The sequence below is a fragment of the Lissotriton helveticus genome, chromosome 11, assembly GCF_964261635.1.
Source record: "Lissotriton helveticus chromosome 11, aLisHel1.1, whole genome shotgun sequence".
Taxonomy (NCBI): Eukaryota; Metazoa; Chordata; class Amphibia; order Caudata; family Salamandridae; genus Lissotriton; species Lissotriton helveticus.
Genome location: NC_136072.1, coordinates 476,818,720 through 476,836,919, shown reverse-complemented (window position 1 = coordinate 476,836,919; position 18,200 = coordinate 476,818,720). Strand labels below are relative to the sequence as shown.

The 18,200-nt window shown below is 44.5% G+C and overlaps 1 protein-coding gene across 2 annotated transcripts in view; it reads left to right on the top strand.

Moving 5' to 3' along the window:
* The window catches only part of HS6ST1 (heparan sulfate 6-O-sulfotransferase 1), a 253,600-nt gene that overhangs the window by 217,967 nt on the left and 17,433 nt on the right, over positions 1–18,200 (top strand). The gene's annotated exons all lie outside the window — the stretch shown is intronic.

The window sequence follows — 18,200 nt, the reverse complement described above, 5'->3', positions numbered from 1 at the left end:
CATAATATACCATGGTTTCTTTAATTACTAGTGTCGTTTTCTAGCGCAGCGTTCATTTTGTGCCTTACCTTCTGGACACCAGGTCACAAAACAAATGTTATCTTGACCACTTAACGTACTATAGCCACATTTTTCACTAACTCCAAAATTGGTATCGCTTCAAATTATTTTTTTTCTCCAAAGAATTACATCTCTCAAGGATGTTTGACAATCATAGGTGTATATCACTGAGCGGTACTCTTGAGATTGAGGTTGACAAAGGAATAATAAAGCTCACTGTTTGACTAAACCCCGACTACCTCAATGTTGTGTGATAAACTATGAGCGAAAAATGCGACACAGAAAAGATACAAGCCCCTTCGTCCTTTGCTTCCCAGATGGGATCTTGAGCACCTTAATCAGGGGCCTTCACCCAAAATCTGGCCGCAGACAGAAGCCTGGGTATGAAGATGCCATAGTGGATTGCCCACTTGGATATGCTCCACGTCTGAATACACCTCGCCTTTATGGCAAACCTATTTGCAAGGCGAAACAATCTCAAGCAAACAGTTTATTTTTGTGGGTGGTGAACTCTCGGCATGTTGTCTTTTGTGGTTTGAGACTGCAGCCCCTTCCATTGGGTCTTACAAGTATCTTCTTTGACATCAACGGTTTGTTTTGTTCTGGCATCGTCTACGCTGTTCAAGTTCGACTAATAAGCCTCTCATGGAAATACTGCCTAATCAGAGATTTAACACTGTATCCTTGATTTGCCACATAACCTGCTGGTTTCAGCACATAAAAATGTTTCTAACCGAGCTAGATAAAAAAGTAAAAAATAAAATAAAATCCACTACATATTTAACAATGTTAGAGTGGAATGCGTGGGTTAACCTGCGTCACTTTAAGTGGTCTGGACTCATTTGAGTCAAATATTTTTGGTCACTACCTCTGGAATCGGGCCAGCTTCATGCTAATTAGCCTTGATCATGCTTTCGAAGGACTGGTCCAGCCGAACAGCGATGCCATGTCTCATTCTGAGCAGGAACCAAAGCGAGCCTTTGTTGGGCTTCATTCGTGAGATGGCGCTTGAGCTCTGTGGCACAGAGGGCACAGTACCTATGCCTGTGCATACCAGTCGCACTTAGGCCATCTCGCTGAGAAAGTTGAAAAAATAGGTTGTGATTGAATTGATCCACTGGTTATAAGCCTCAAATTGTACTAGTGACCTTTCTTTAAGCCACGGAAAACACTGCAGACAGTATGCACTTTTAAAATGGGAAGTCGTCACACCCTACCCCACAAAAGCAAGATTCCTGGATATGTAGACTACAGACCTTTGAACAAGAGCCCTCTGCAGGACAAGTGATTGTCTCTCAGGTGGACAACACATTGCAATTTGTATGTGTATAATATCCATGAGGATAAACTTCATTTTTTTAAAATCATACTGACCAATTGTTTTAGGTGGAGAAGTATGCTAGTCCTGGCAGGTGCTGATAGAAAAAATAATTGATCTCTTAAGTAATTCTTGCCAGCTCTGTGTTTGTATAGATCTGTGGTAACATTGACAGACCTCATCGTAGGTGTTCAAGAAGGAATCCATTTCGCTCTCAGAGAGGATGAAGACCTTTCTGCGGTGACACATTACCGCACCCATAAGAAGAAGGCGTGCTCCCCAGTTGGTCAATCGGGCAGTTGAATCAGTGGAAGAATATCCTATTGCTCCTATAGTGTTTGGTCTTGGTCATAACTCAACCACTGATTGTGGCAGTTAATGGATCGCTTTCAGGACGCTTCTTAGTCTACTTTATAAAGATATGCTGGTGTTGTGTAGTAAAAAGTAATGACCACAAGAGGAAAACTATCCAAAGATGTTCAGCATTCAAATATGTATTTTGTCCATCTGAGCTTATTGGTGTTATGCATACAAGCCACTGGGTAAAGTTCAAGTGATGGTTAATTGCAAACAACCTAGTAGATACGGTGCTAAATTATTGGGGACAAAATACTAACTTTAATATACAGTACAGAAGAGCCATTAGTAATTGCCACGTTCAGGACACATAGGCACAAGGTGTGGTATTTGCAAATATACTTTATGGAACACTATTCAGAATGATTGTTTCAATTCAATAGGCATTGAATGATTCCATGTGTTCTGTGACTTTCAAAAATAAACCGAGCCTACCTCCAATGTGAGAGCTTCCACGGTTCTCTCTTAAATTAGTAGATCATCCAGGCATCGCTGTAAACCTCAGTTTTTCCAGATATTAGTATAACACACCAGAGCTGTACATTTTTTTGGGGTTCTAGATTATCAAAGAATGTGAATATGCTCTATCTTGTAGTTTAAAATAAGATTGCCTTCACAGATTGATAATATGCGAAATTGTGAGTTTACCTTTTGCTTTGGTGGGCTAAAATTCAGAAACAGTATGAGAAATTACGTGACATGCAGATGCGGCATTTAGCTCTGTTTATCGCAAAATTCACCTTTACGTCCATTTTAGATACAGTGATATATTTCTCACAAACGTAGTGCATAAAACACAAGTGTTGCGGACAACATCTACTCTGTATAATTTTATTTGTTACCATGCTCCCACAAAAGGAATTTGCCTAAAGGGACTTCAAATTATGGACGTGGCATAGTGATGCAATTTTGAGAATTTTACATAACCAGTGTAACACAAAATGCTGTAAATTATGCACACATTTTGCCCGGGTTTATTACAAATAACATCAAGCAGTTCATTTGACTACACAACCCTGAGTTCTGGCACAGGGAAAGTGGCAGATCCGTTTTGTGTACAAAGGATATCTTTGACCAGCACTTATAATCTTGGTGGGCTCCTGTATGAGATGGATCCCAACTGGACGGAATAGAGCTGCTTTTTTGTCAAGTTAGCTTTGTCCAAGCTGTCTCAGGGGTGGAGGTGTGCTGTGCATAGACTTCTATATTGGGAACTTCATTGAGAAAGTTGTACTCTCCAGCTGCAACCAATGTTAGTCTCATGTGTATTGCTGTTGTGTAGTTCCCTACTTCCCAGTAGGAACTGTACGTTTTTTGGGCAACATAAACGTAGGGATGTTGTCAGACTAATTCCGTGCACCCCTGCAGGATATGTCGTCCTAGACACCAGCTATCCCATAGTGCCACCATATGCACCCCTAAACCTAGACGGGTAGCAAATGGTTTTGGCAACCACAGAATATGAAAACCCTGATATCTCCCAGGGATCGTGGTAAAAAATCTATGACCCTTTCACTGAGTCACTCGTGCTCTCCTTCGCTCAGAGAAGTATACAAGGAATACAGAATGTGGAGTTTTCAATATTTATTGAACCAGCGTGATTCTTGTATAGAATGTTTTGCAATGATCAATAGAAAGGAGCAGATGAGTGATTAGCAATATAAGCACAGTGAACAGAATGAAAAGTTTCACCATCTTGCTAAGACAACGTGTATATATGAAGGGATATAAAATATATATATATATATATATATATATATATATATATATATATATATATATATATATATATATATATATATATATATATATATATATATATATATATATATATATATATGTCAGGTGCTGGAAAAGCCAATCGATGCGTTGGTTTCTTACTCCCAGGGGAGGTGAGGCGTCGGTTCTTTACTGTCAGGAGAGGTTGTGCATTGGTTCCTTACTGCAGCGCAGAGGAGGTGATCTATTGGTTCCTTATTCTCTGGGCAGGTGATCCTCGATCTCCAGACACACGGTCTTGGTTCCTTAATGCTGGGCATCGATGATGAAGAACTTGGCAATCATGCATAAACCCTTGGGCAACCTTGGAAGCAGGATGTAGAAAACAAAGTCCAGTCCTTTCACTCCCAGGACAGAAGCAGCAGGCCAGCACAATAAAGCAACAAGCAGAGTGGCAGTACCTCCTACAGTATCCAGCTCTTGTTGGCAGAATGTCCTCTTAGTCTGGAAGTGTTCCAAAGAGATGGTGTCACAGCTCCCGTACTTATACCAATCTCTGCCTTTGAAGTAGGCAAACTTCAAAGAAAAGTCTTCGTAGTGCACAAGACCATGCCTTTCCCTGCCCTGGCTCTAGACATGCTTTTGGAGAGGAGGGGTTGGAGGCAGCTTTGCGTGTGGACAGGCACAGCCCTATCCAGGTGTTAGTGACCACTCCTCCTATCATTCTAGCTCAGAAAGACCCATCAGCCAGGTGATGGGCCATTAGGATATTCAGGGCACACCTCCGCTCCCTTTGTGTGACTTTGAGTGAATGCACAACAGCCCAACTGTCACCTTCTCTCAGACGTGGAGTCCAAGGGCAGGCAGAGCGACAAAATGGTAAAGGAAGAAAAATGCCTACTTTATAAAAGTGGCTTTTTCACACATGCAATTTAAAAACGATCTTCACTGAAAGGTGTATTTTTAAATCGTGAGTTCAAGGACCCCAAACTCCAAATCTCTATCGCTTCCCAATCAGAAGATACACTTGTAAGAGGTTACAAGGCAGTTCCAATGATAACCGATGGGAAAGATAGTCCTTGTAATAGTGAAAAGATTAAATTGGCTGTACTTCATGTTCAAAACATGTAAAACACCAAACTACATGTCTTACCTTTTAAATACGCTGCACCCTGCCCATGGGGCTACCTCGGGCCTACCTTAGAGTGCCTGAAATGTAGTAAAATGAAAAGTTTGGGCCTGGCAAGTGGTTGTGCTTGCTAGGTTGGCATGGCAGTTCAAAAACTGCACACACAGACACTGTAGTGGCAGGCCTGAGGCAGGTTTGCGGGACTACTTGTATGGGTAGCACAATCAGTGCTGCAGACCCACTAGTAGCATTTGATGTACAGGCCCTGGACACACCAGTGCACTTTACTAGGGAGTTACTAGTAAATCAGATATGCCAATCATGGAATCGCCAATCTCCGAAAGAGTTTACACGGCGAGCACTTGAACTTTAACACCGGGCAGCATTGGTAAGGTGCGCAGAGTCCTAAAACCAGCAAAAAGGTAATGCAGCACACAGTCAAAAACAGGAGGGTTGGAAGCAAAAAGACAGGGGAAAAACACATCAAAGAAGCGAGGTCTAACAGTAGTGCTTTACAAAGCTCCGAAATCAATAACTTTAGGTCTTGCACAGTCACGTGACAGCCCAGATACTCCTAGAGAAGGACACTGCTGTCCGCCCACGGGGAAGATAGTGGGCTTGAGCAGTGTCATTTTATGTTGCATGCAAACTAGATCATCGCAAAATTAAAATCACACTGAAAAAGATCGTAAACCTCCTGAACTGCGTACTATATGAAACTTTGGAGATTTTTTGACATTTTGCAATTTAGCATACATTTTAGCTTGCTGGAGACTGTATTTTAAGCAGAAAGTCTCGCGAACAGAGATGTTTTCTGCTCCAATGGTATCCTGTGTAACTTTTTTACTTTAGATATTCACGTGCCTTTCTTTTTTACTTGAGATCTTCCTTTGCATGAAAAACGTCACTGAAGATACCAACAAACAACATTTTGCTCTAAAGGTGTATCTTTAAGATTGCCACAAAATGTAGTAGAAAAAAGAACACTCCGTTTCGCTCACCTCTATAGATGCAAACCAGACTGTGTGCAGAGGCTGGTGAATTCCGAGCATCTTACTGGAAGAGAGAAAAAACACGTCTTGCAGTTGGTTTTGGAAGTCCGGGGAGCGTGAGGACAGCAGGCCATGTTTCTTTTGGATGGAGCGTCCTGTGGTGGCTGCCAAGACGGTGGGGAAGGTAGTGTGTGAACATGCACGGGACGGACCTGGCTGTTGACTGTCCTGTACCGACGCCAGCCACAGTAGGGTGCCAAGTAATTGTAGAGGAGGATGTCGGGAGTTTGGAAGTACCGTGTGCAGGAAAGCAGGCCATCGAATAGAGTAGGGTCAGAAACGGGTGACGGCTAATTCCTTTAAAAGGGGTAATTTGGTAGGTTCATTATCCACTGCTGACAGCCAGCAGGTTTTTGAATCGAAGTGTCTACTTTTGATATCGGTTTGTTCAGAGCAGTGATACTCAAAGTATTTATTTATTTATTTATTTAATGCATTTTTGAAAAGCGCGGACTTTACCCGAAGGTGTCAGAGCACTGTACAATAGAACCAGTTACGTTACATGAGAGAACTGTTGCAGGAATAGAACAAACAAAAATAGCATGAACAGACTGTATAAGCAAAAGTAAGAATAAATATGACAAATTTTACAATGACTAAAGAACTTCATGGCGAACAATAGCAGGCCATAGAATCAAAACAACGCAGGCAAAAGGAACACAATTTCAAACACAGCAAGCACAGGATGTATAAGCAAAAATATAAACATATGTGACAAATTTACAATGACTAAAGAACTTCCTGGCAGGGTCTGAGAAGTAGGGACCCAGCTTCCCTGGTAAAGAGCAGCACACGCTGCTAAGTTGATAAGCACTAATATTCAGAAAAAATGTTAAATAAAACAGGCAAGTATTTATTAACCCGCAGATAAACGCTTGCCCCTTTAATTAACATTTCTTTAGACCTCTTTAAACCATCCCGACCCACCCAGACCCCTACCGCCTCCCTGCTGGCATCAGTGCGGCCCTTGGTGACACCACAGACTGTACTTTGCGGCCCTGGGCAAATGTTTGCGAGTATCCATGGTTTAGGGAAACCTTGTTGTTAATCCCATCGAGACTCGTACGTCTCCAGGATATTCGACCATGCGCAGTGACTGGGAACCGTAGCAGTTAGACATGTTGCTTTCATTAAATCCGCCTGGTTTGTGAACAGTAAGTAACTGACTCTCCTTTCCATTACCAGCTTAATAGCTGCACAGTTGCATCCTGGGGTTGGGGGGGATTAGCTTTTCGTTACATCATGCCTCCGCTTCCCTTTGAAACATGGCGTCCAACAGAACAAATGAACGGGAAGAAAGGGGGAGTGGATCCAGATGTAGGTGCTGTGTACTAAGTCTGGCCTTCTGTCAGTGACAGTCCCATCCAGTACCCCGAGCATAAGAACCAGAAACTTCCCAAAGCCCAAACCTGCGCCACTGCTCCAGAAAAATTCAAAATGGCGGCCCAGTAATGTGCTTACCCAGTGCAGTCTGGAACATACATGTACAGGGATGACAACATAATCTACCTGTTCTGCAGCCAGGGCTGCCCATTTTAACTCACTTTAGTCTCTAGATTTATCCTGGCTAACACAGCATCTCCTGCCTCTGCTTGTTAATTTAAACTAAGTTCATTGGCTGGGAAGTGTCTGGTTGCTTAGAAGAATGCAGAAGTAACTCCTCCTGGTGAGCAATTAAAAACAACGTGCACACACACTTTAAGCAGTGCAACTTTGAGTCAGAGCGCAGACCGGAATCTTTTTCATGTATTTTTTTTTTTTCGTTTTGAAACCATCTTTTTGTTTTTTTTCAATTGATTTTATTAGAAGAATTTTACAAAACAGTACAGAGTAAGCTGAAAGAAGACAACGCTGGTTAGATGTAGACATACGCATAGGTAATGGTACATACGGGCTTATTGCGGCGCCTGTGTGTTGGTTATACACGGGCGGCTTGAGTCCTTGTCGTTACATACCGGTCTTGAATGAATTATCCTGTCTTCTTTATAGGCACTTTATGGTGAGCCTCAGTTCTGCTCTCCGAAGATAAAACCGCAGATACTTAGTGATGCCTTTGAAATGGGTGTGGAATGTTTGTAAAGACACGCTCTTCAAAAGGAAGGGCATAGAGCGGCAAATAAGAGATCGCCTAAGTGGAAAGCGTGAAAGCAGTAGGAAAACAAAATGCCTCTTAAACATGTATTGGCAAAGTCAAAAGGTGTGGCCATGCTTTTGAAATCAAACTGTTTTGTCGGTAGGTTTTCATGACTCACAAGGGTCATGTTGAAATGTCGCAAAGTCCATTCCCCTTCTGCCCCCTTGGAAAACCTCCATTAAGGTTACCCACACCCTCCAAGTTCACACTTCCACTCCAAATGTGGCTCAGGAATGCAGCCAAGTAATGGGCAAATTATGCTCTAGACAAATATGCAAAAGAAACAATTGCAATGTGCAAGTCTTGTTTATTGACAGATCTGCTGTATATTATGTGTATGATCAAGTTTACAATATCAACCCCGTTGCATATGTGCCTAAAAAGTGCAGTGGTCACTGCAAAAGCAGCTTAGTGCATTGTGAATGGCAAGTTAAGCTGAGAGGCAAAGCAGGGAATTGCTGTATCTTTGCTATTTCCCAGGCGCTAGCTTTTTGGGTAATCTCTACGGAGACATATATTTCCCCAGCCATACTGTCCTTTTCAGAGGTGACTACATCTTGGTGGAGAAAACAGTGCACTGACTCTGCTCAGTACTTGTGCCCTTAACAGCGGCACTGGTCTGTCAGAAATGGATTTTGATCCTGACTCTGACCCAGCCTGAATGAACTTTTAACCGCATGCGCACTAAGCGTTTTCCCGCTGTGCGCTGAGTTTTTTTTCTCCAAAACCCGCGTTACATGACGAGCTCAGCTCGTCATGAGTGTACGAGAGGCGTAACTCATGACGAGCTGAGCTCGTCATGAGCGTCGAAGGGGTTAAAGGCACCAGTCTATGAAGAAGTTCCGGTCTGTCTGTGAGCCCCACCGGACAGACGCTTCAGAAGGTACTGGCCTGCGAACAGTTGTCCATTGGGGTCTGCAGGCCTGCAACGTTTCCCAGGACCATGAGTGATGAGCTGCTACAGTAGTTTTTATTTTGACTTCTGGAGCTTGTAGTGTTGTTTATTCCATTATATAACTAGGACTTTCAGTTCCAGAATCCCAAGAAAAAAAACCTGGACTAGAGCAGCTCATCTTTTATGGACCTGCGGGACCTGGCTGCTATGGATCGGCTGTGCCCTAGCACTTAAGCCTGTCAGTGACTCTGCACGAGAGCTATGGTCTTCTCAGAGACACCGTTCTGTCTGCGGCGACTCTCCCTTCTGACGTCCTTTAGCCAAGGTCTACTCACCTTGCTCAGATTTCCTCCACAGGGTCAATCCGCCTCTGCCCGGGTATCCGCATAAGCCCTTTAAAGCTATCTAAGGGTTATGTGGCATTAGAGGGCCTTAGGTGGACAGGAGTGTATTGCGAGCCTCAGGTCGCTCATGATATTCTTAGCCGGTCTTTTGTACACCTCTAAGTGTCTCGTCAAATAAAAACCCACATGAGACCCGTGCCGCCAAGTGTTCCTCTGCAAGCAGCAGGGCTAAGTTTTAGGATGTAATCCCTGAAAATTGGGTGGCGAGTACCAGGGAGGTGCCACGTGTTGGCGTGTGAGGCTAAAACATATCAATAACTGAACAAGAGAAACAAAAAAAAGAATAACCAAAGAAGAGCACTATTAATCTTTGATCTTTATTATTGACAGTATTTGCCAGTGTGTTTGAGGATGAACTGTAAGTTTTAGGATAGCCACATTTGAGTTGGTGTGTGTGTGTGTGTGAGCGAGATATATATATATATATATATATATGTATATGTATATGTATATGTATATGTATATGTATATATGTATATGTATATGTATATGTATATATATATATGTATATATATATGTGTATATGTATATATATATGTATATATATGTATATATATATATATATATAGAGAGAGAGAGAGAGAAAGATGTTAAAATGCATGTTCTCAAATGCACACATACCGCGGATTTTTGCCTGTGCTTTTTTTTTTTACTCGTAATAATACCCCTTTATTAGCAGCAACCTCAATTAGGAAGATAATAAATCTGGAAATTGAAACCTATTTCTGGCAGCGGGTCTCCTCCTCCTCCTGAGAGACAAAGAATGACTGTAAGCTATAACAAACTCCTAACAAATGGGTACTGTTCGCTTTTAATAAGAATGTGGCATATGAAATCATGTTCCAGCTGGCTGATACCTTGAAAGCACACAGGCGTGCTCCTTTTCTCTTCTCCGTGCTTGTTCTCTCTTGTGCCCACTGCTGGGCTTCGCCAGCTCCCATGCTGGGGTGCTTTGCTATGCACGCACAGTTGGTCATGTTCAGATTTAGTCCTGCTGCTAATTAGTTTCTCCCCTTCGAGCAGCTGTTGACTACCATGGATATGGCCTTGTTGGTGAGGAGACATCATACCAAGATGAGGTAGAATGTTATTGAAGAATGGGCTATAGGTGATGTCAACATCGCCCATCCGTGCTATAAGGATATGATCTATTGGTAAAATTAAGATGTATCAGGTTTGCCTTTTTTTTTTTTTTGCGTGCTTGTCTCATAAGACCTAATGAAAAAATCCACATTTTGGAAATAAACAGCCTTCAGAAGAAATGACTTACTAAACAAATATAGGTTTAATTTCTTAGAAAAGATCTGGTGCTTACATTTTTAACTGTGGAACCAGTAGCCTTGGGTTTTAATCCAGACTCTCTCACTTGACTACATTGTGTAATCTTGGGCAAATCGGGTAATCTTCATTAATGTGAATCCTATCTGAATAGTCTGAAGAAGATGCGGAATAAGGCAAATTGCTCCAATCGCCTGGGGACCTTGGGAATTCTTGGATGAAACAGCTGGAAGAGCCTCCAGCCCCAGAGATCTCAAGTGACACTGGATATTAATGTGCTTTCTGGGCATCTTGAATGTCTACCACTGGGACTAACCACCCCCCCTTCCTTTCTAGCAGATGGAGAGGTATGTGAGTGCAAACTACATACCTCTTTCCTCATTCTCGTCAGAGGCCCGGTGTCCGACCCTCTTACCTGGTCTTTAGCTAAATTCTAAACCAGGAGAGGATTTCTGCCGCTTTCCTAGCTTGAAGTCCAGACCCACATGACTGGCACTAGGGGCTCACCAGGCGTGCAGGCAGATCCCGGTCTCTTAGGCCCTAGTCCTCCAGCGGCCCAATGTGCCCCTAGTCCGGCAGCCCCTGAGCCAGAGCCCAGCAGCAGACCTGCCGCCAGAGTCCACTCCAAAGAGAAATAGATGGACTTTTGATGGGAAATTTCCATATGTTTATGCACGCCTATAGGGGATTGGTTAACCGCTTCCGTGCGGCAGAAATTCTAGCCCTATGTTGGACAGTCCAATCGCGGGCGTGGTCGTGACGGAACCATTCCGTCATCAGCACAGCCCAGCCGTGACTCATGACGGAATGGTTCCGTCACGAGCATGGAAGGGGTTAAGGAAAAGAATGTCGTTAGTAACTATACACAAACTGAATCCTCATCACCACTTTGTATGGGTTGTGTGGCAGAAGGTATTGGAGAAGTGCATTAGTATTACACCATACAGAATCATGTCCACTCTTTCTGACATAGATATTTTGGATTCCTTTGGTAGCTGAATGCCTAGGTTCTTGTTTTCTTGCATTCAGTTTCACATGGATTTAGTGGAGGCACGTGATTATTTGTATTCTTGAGGGACAGGAAAGGTTCTTGTTTCAAATGTTTTTTTTAACATATGATGGTAGTTAGTTGGGAGTTGGCAGCCTCCAAAGACTAACGTTAACACATTGTGCAATGAGCAAACGGATGGCACCCCGTGAATGGTGCTTAATGTTCTACTTTCGGTCTGTGACGCTGTAACACAAGTCTCTGTTTCAATGGGCACCTTTCAGACCGGAAAGAGTCAACCGAAATGATGTTCCAAATATTTGCTTTCACTTACAGACTCGGTCGGTAACCTGTTTTCAAATGCCCGGGGGTTATTGAAGTGTGATGTAGAGATAGCTAGAGACAAACAGGGGGAGTTGCGTTAGGCGAATCCAGAGCATTGGCACAGCGGGAGTGACAGTGTGTAGACTGTGCAGCTGCCTACTGAAAGTAGTGTTTCAGGCCATGTACGCTCCGTAAAGTAGTATTGCAGCTGAATGGCAGACCAGGTGTGTATTTGCATTTTTTTTAATATATATATTTGACTAACCGAACTGAACTTACTGAAGCTCTTTACATGATCACCAGTAAGATTACACAAGGACACCTTCATGTTCTGTAGGCACGGCTAGATTACGTAATTGGTCCGAACCCCAAGACTCCTTCCTTGTTCCCCGGTTCCAAAGTCGGCAGCTCTTGCTGTTAGGACACATCCTTTCCCCTTTCTTTGATAGGGAAAACATGACCGTGTAAGAACAACGATGAAGACCTGTTCTTTTCGCAGGACATATTATGGCCCATGCGAGGGTGTGTTTAAACCAGTGCTTAATTTGAGCAGGTGGTTTCGGGTGCTCGGTACCGGCACTTAATTATCAGCACTGGTACCTATGACAGTCTGCCACATGGTGACGCTGTTTTTTTTAATTTTTATTCAGAGATAAGCACAACAGCTGTTGTTTATTCACTCAATAAACGTTAAGGATGACTAATACCTGCTGCCAAAGCCATTCTTTTAACTTTGGGGTCCTGAAATTGTCAGAATTGCCACACTTGTAGGAGTGTGACTTATTAGTTATGATGTTACTGTGATTGACAGCGCCAATGAGCGGTGCCAGCGGAAGTGGCCTGCTAACTAGAACTCTGGCACTTATTTCTTTTTACAAATTAAGCACTGGTTTAAACCTCCCAGTGAAGCATTGAATATAATTCTTATTGTTTTCTAGAACGCCAGCCTACCTTTTCTGAAAAGTTTGCGCACTCTTTCGGTCAAGGGGTGCCTCGAGGCGATACATTTCCCTGTGTTGTGCTATGCCAGTATCCTATTCTATTCACCAGTTCTTCTCAGTCTGGGCTATTCCTTGGAGTGGGAGGCTTTCTTCCAGTGCCCCCAGCTCCTCCTCCCCACCCAGGGGTGAATTCCTGGAATCGCTTCATTCCGCCCAGGCAGGGGCAGAGCCTGTCTAGGCGCATTGGGCCACGCGCCATTGGAATGCACCCCTGCCCCCGAGGCGGCCAGGATGCCTGCTGCATCAGGGTGAGACTCCCCCAGCAGAGGAAGGCGGATCGAGACAGTCCTTATGCATAAAATACACGCGTTCCCCATCATCTGCACACTGCACAGTGCCCCCTGCAGGACCTGTCCGGGCATTTCACCCCAGAGGCAAGGCACGAGCACAGACCTTGGAAGGTAGCAGGAGCTTTCTGAGGTACGCCCGCCTTGTAGTTACAGCGACTCCATAAAGCTCTGAATAAATAAACCCTTCGCCGGAAGCTCGGAAACGCGAATAAAAGCAAACGGAACAGATTGTTTAGTCTTAAAAGGCGTTCTTGTACATCGCGTAGTGAGTCGGAAAAATCTAAATAAAGTTCCTACCAGTTGAAAGAGGCGATAGCATGTTGTTGTTTTAGATTTGACTCCCTTGTTTGGGAAACATACATACAAATGTAAGCATCAATTAGGCCCTCATTACCAGTAGTGGTATTTCAGTGGGAGCAATAGGTCGTAGTGCAGTTCCTTAAATAGCAATTAAAGGCTCTCTGGGCCCGGAATTATCCTTCTGTAAACGGTGGGCCTAGTTAGTATTTCCGGGCCTGTCTTTACTGCTGCAGGAGCGGCTGGCCTCCGTGAGCCCTCAGGCGACGCCTGCAGCAGCCGAGTGTGAGTGAATAATGCCCCCAGCCTGCTCATACTCCCTAGCCCCCCACTAGCAGGAATGGTTGGTAGTCATTTTTTTCCGCCTGAATCAGGAAAAACTCCCTGGGAAAGGACCCGGTATCTCTAGGTCCCAGTACTTATTCCCATTCTGAGAAAAACTACTCTGAGTAGCTAATTGGAATTTTTAAATTACGGCCCTGTTTCTCTGCACCAAATTTATGTCAACTCCTAGGGGGTGGGGGCGGGGGCGGGGGGAGGGTGAATCTGCCAACTCAAAAATACATATCATTGTGTGAAGAGGAGGTGGAACCCGTGCCCAGACCTACCTAAAAGGCACTCGGCCTCCCAGAATCCCCTCTCCTCCCCACCACCTAAAGGGTCCCAGAGGCTAGTCCTGATGTCCTGGAGGATGGCCATCGACTGCTTCAGTCTCCAGAGACAAGCTGGAAAGGCACTCTGTGTGCTGGGGTTTCCAGCTGGTCTTCCCTGCCAGCGAATTATATCCGCTCCTCACCACGTGACCATGTGAGGGGGGCCTATTTATTTATTTATTCAGTTACTGGCTTGTATAGCAAGGACCAGACCCGAGGGGTGTCTGAGCCCTTTACAGAGCCTAACAGCATCCGTCCACCGACGTGGTGTATGCTTGTCGCTGGGGCAGGTCTGTGGCATAGTGTACAGAAAAGCAGGTTAACCCCCTTTCTTCTCCTCTTTCTCACATTCTTCTCTTTATTCCATCCCCTGACGAGCAGGGCTCTGCCTTGGGTACTTTAAAGCGTTTTCTTTCTGCTATTTCAGCTTTTCTGCGGTTGCCTGACCACCTATCCCTCTTCAAATCCCCTATTGTACATAGGTTCTTGAAAGGTTTACAACATATGTTACCACCTTTTCCATTTATCATGCCTCATTCCGACCTTAACCTCGTCCTGACGTTCCTGATATGCCCTCCCTTTGAGCCCTTGCACAACTGTCCTCTCAGACCCCTCACTATCAAGATGGCCTCACTGGTGGCAATAACTTCTGCCTGGAGGGTCAGTGAGCTTTAGGCTTTGTCATCCAAGCCTGCATTCCGGAACATATACCTATACAAGCTGGTTCTACGAACTAGAGCTTCCTTTCTGCCAAAAGCCATAACTCCCCTTCATGTAGGCCAGTACATCACTCTGCCTACTCTTTACGCTCCAACACATCCCTCTAAGGAAGAGGAGTGACTTCTGACTGGGCCCAAAAAGAGCATTTTTGTTCTACCTTGACCACACGAAAGAGTTCTGGTGGATGACCAACTCTTCATGAGCTATGTCTGAGCAAAGAAGAGAGAGCCTGTGCTCTGCATTAAAACCTGCTATGCACTGGCCAAGAAGCAACCCCCTAAGGGTTGCATGCTCATTTCACCAGAGCCAAGGCTGCGACCACTGCGTTATCACGTTGAGTCCTGGTCCTGGATATCTACTAGGTAGCAAAGAGGGCTTTTTTGCACACGTTCACGAAACACTACTGCGTGGACTGTCCAGTCCGTCGGGATGGTCCTGCAGGACTTTTTAGTATAAAATTGTTTCGCAGACCCACATTCGGGGAGGTATTGCTTGAGTATCTATTCTAAGGTAAGAAATCTGCGGCTAGAAGACTGTCAAGTCGGGAAGTTAATTACTTTCGGTAACGCCTTATCTGGTAGAGACTCTAGCCGCAGATTCCTTACCGACCCACTCATCCTCCCTGCTCTGCGAACACTGGGCTTTGCCCTTTCAGTGCTCTAGTTTTCCACACACTAGTGGTCCGTGTTCTTCGTGGCTCTGCACTACTAGCGTGGAAAGGTGCCCCTTGTTGCACCCATATAGGCACCGCGCACATCACATCTGGTGCTGCCAACTATGCCACGTGGAGCTAATCGACACCACCTACTGGCACACAGGGGAACTGCTCACAAAAATTTTCTGGATCAAGTCTGATGCCTGGGGATAATTCTACGGTAACGAACTCCGGCTACTTTGTCTCTACCAGAAAAGGTGTTACTGAAGGTAACTTGTGCGTCAGTTTGGATAAAGATTGCGCCTATTAAGGAAACCTCAGTGTTCCCCAAAATTACTCTTGGGATGACAGTTTTCCTCACTAAAGCAGAACTTAAACTAACATTGACCCAAAAACGCTCTGCAAGGAACGGCCTCTGCCCCTTAACCCCTTGCGTGCGTCCGACGTCACGGTGGGCGTGGGCGGCGGACAGCCGGGGGCCGTCCGAACCACGCCCATGCCATAAATCACCTGCACCGCGGCGGAATTTCCGCCGCTGTTAAAGGGTTAAAGCTACATCTGTTCAGTGTCTGCCCTCAAACTGTGTATGCTATCGGATGTTGATAGCATATATCCTACAAAGAGCACAGAAGCAGAATCTCAAAGGTTAAAATATTTGGAAGTAATCACCGCGTGGATGGCGTGCTCTGTTACTGTTTTGTCAGTATGTGGTTTGTCCTTCCAGGGCCACGTCAGAGCGCCTGGACCTTCAGACCTGGTGCAGCGCCTCTCACATAGGAGCCGATGCCAATGCAGAGTCATTATTTTCAGGCAGAACATTTATTATTTTTCTTCTGTCTGCAGATCACTGGAGCTCAGAGCGGAAATCCGAGCACTCTCAGCAGAATGTACCGAGCTGGGCGTTCTGTTTGTTACTAATTCTCATCCCCTTGGTCTTTTATTAGGTCTTGCTAAGGGAGGCGGTGCTGTTTAAAGGTCCTTTAGTCACTATACTAATGTAAGAAGACAAAGAACTATGCCACCTGCATTTCCTACCATCTTACACATCAGTCTTCCTATTGTGTCGTGCACCTTTGCCAAAAAGGCAGTGTTTAGTGGGCACTCTTTCCAGTATAACCTAATAATGCAACCAGTAGCCTGCTATGAAAGACGCAGTAAGAATTTCATGCATGCGGAATTGCTTGTGGGGACGAATAAACCGCGTAGAGTCCACGGTGGCTCCTTGTGCCTGGAATAATTTCTTTATTTAATACTGGAGAAGTATTGACGTAGCGCAGATTCACAGGGAAGTGTACACGGAAGTGGTAGCATGTATCAAAGTAGTGAGTTTATAGCGATGCATACCACACATCGCCCGTTTCTATGCACTGTGAATAACAGGTCTGACTATTACTCAGTGCAATGTTACTCAGCAAGTACTACCTAATAAGCAGAGATTGCTGACCGGTGGGGACAATCACACCCATCTTGTCTGGGCATTCCTTGAACCGGGGTGGAGAAGTGAGCTAAAGAACGGTGATGGATTCAACCCAGATCTGTGATTTGGGGTGAGTGTCTGAAAAGTTTCAGCGTTCCGTCCATCATCTCCTTGTGGTTGTTTGTTTGCCCTAAGTTGGCAGGGTGTGCCCAGACGTGGGTCCCTTGCTCACTTTGGCACTGGATTCAAGCTACCCTGGCTGAATAGGGGCATTACCCCGAAACCAGTCCCAGGATACTTGTTTCCAGTCCAGGAAAAACCCGTCTGGACAGTTAGGGCTGGACTGATCCCATGAGGCACAGTGTCAGACTGTTTTGCTTATGGCTGGGTCTGAACTTGGCTGGCGAAGTGAGCTAAAGAACGATGATGGATTCAACCCAGATCTGTGACTGGTTGTGAGTGTATGAACAGTTTCAGCTCTCCGTCCATCACCTCCTTGTGTTTGCTTCATTCCCTATCTGCAGCTAGGATGATGACTCCAGTAAGTCTTCCGCTCTGTTTTTACTCTTAAAGGACAAATGCTGTTTCTGAAACTGTCTTTATTCGAAATATAAAATGTCACTTGGGACAAATGTTGCCAAGGCACTTACTTCTCTTCTATGGATGTCTGTATAGGCCCAGGACGACTCCGCCTGTGCCACATTGTTATAGTACCAATGAACGACGGAGGGTAATAAAATCTAAAATTAAATTATATAGTGGAGATCCTAAGATTCTGGTATGAATCTGGCCCTCATGAACCGACTTTGAGCTCTGTGACACCCCCACAGCTTCTAGAACAATACTATTCTGTTAATGCTTCGCAATCCCATTCTTAAACAAACATTTTGGCAAGGCCAACAGGTGTGCCAGCCCTCAGGCTTTGTTAGAGCTTGCTTTGTTTCTTCGTTGCTTTTGTAAAACTATTGTTTAGGGAGCTGAAGGACCCTCGCCAGTATAAGGAAAAAATGTCTAAAAGCTATTTTTTGGGTTGTCTACAAAATCACACTGCCACTGTGCCCTTTAGCATAAAGTGAATTACTTTGCTCCACGCGCAAACACGTTTGGCTATGAACCGAAGGCCAGACATATGAGGTATTTGGCAATGGTATTTTTCCTGGCTAGAAATAATCTAGGTTGGATGCCAAGCAGTAAATTGCGCCCGTTTGTGTCGAACAGCGTGAATTATCAACGACGCCAGAGCGCCACCTGGTGGCCTTGACACAACGAGATAAAGGAATCTGAGGAATGTTTAATGCCTTGCTTCAGTCATTTTCCTTTGTATTTGTGGCATGCTAAGAATGACCATAACATGCAGCTTTTATGGCGAGCACGAAACTAAAAACAGCAATAATAAATTGCAGAAATCCCTCTTGTGGAATTAAAAGCACTGATAGTTATACCTAAAAATCTTTTTTTTATTAGTTAGTTGTTAAGATTGAGCTTTTTAAAGTGAGTAAGTTTAGGGCA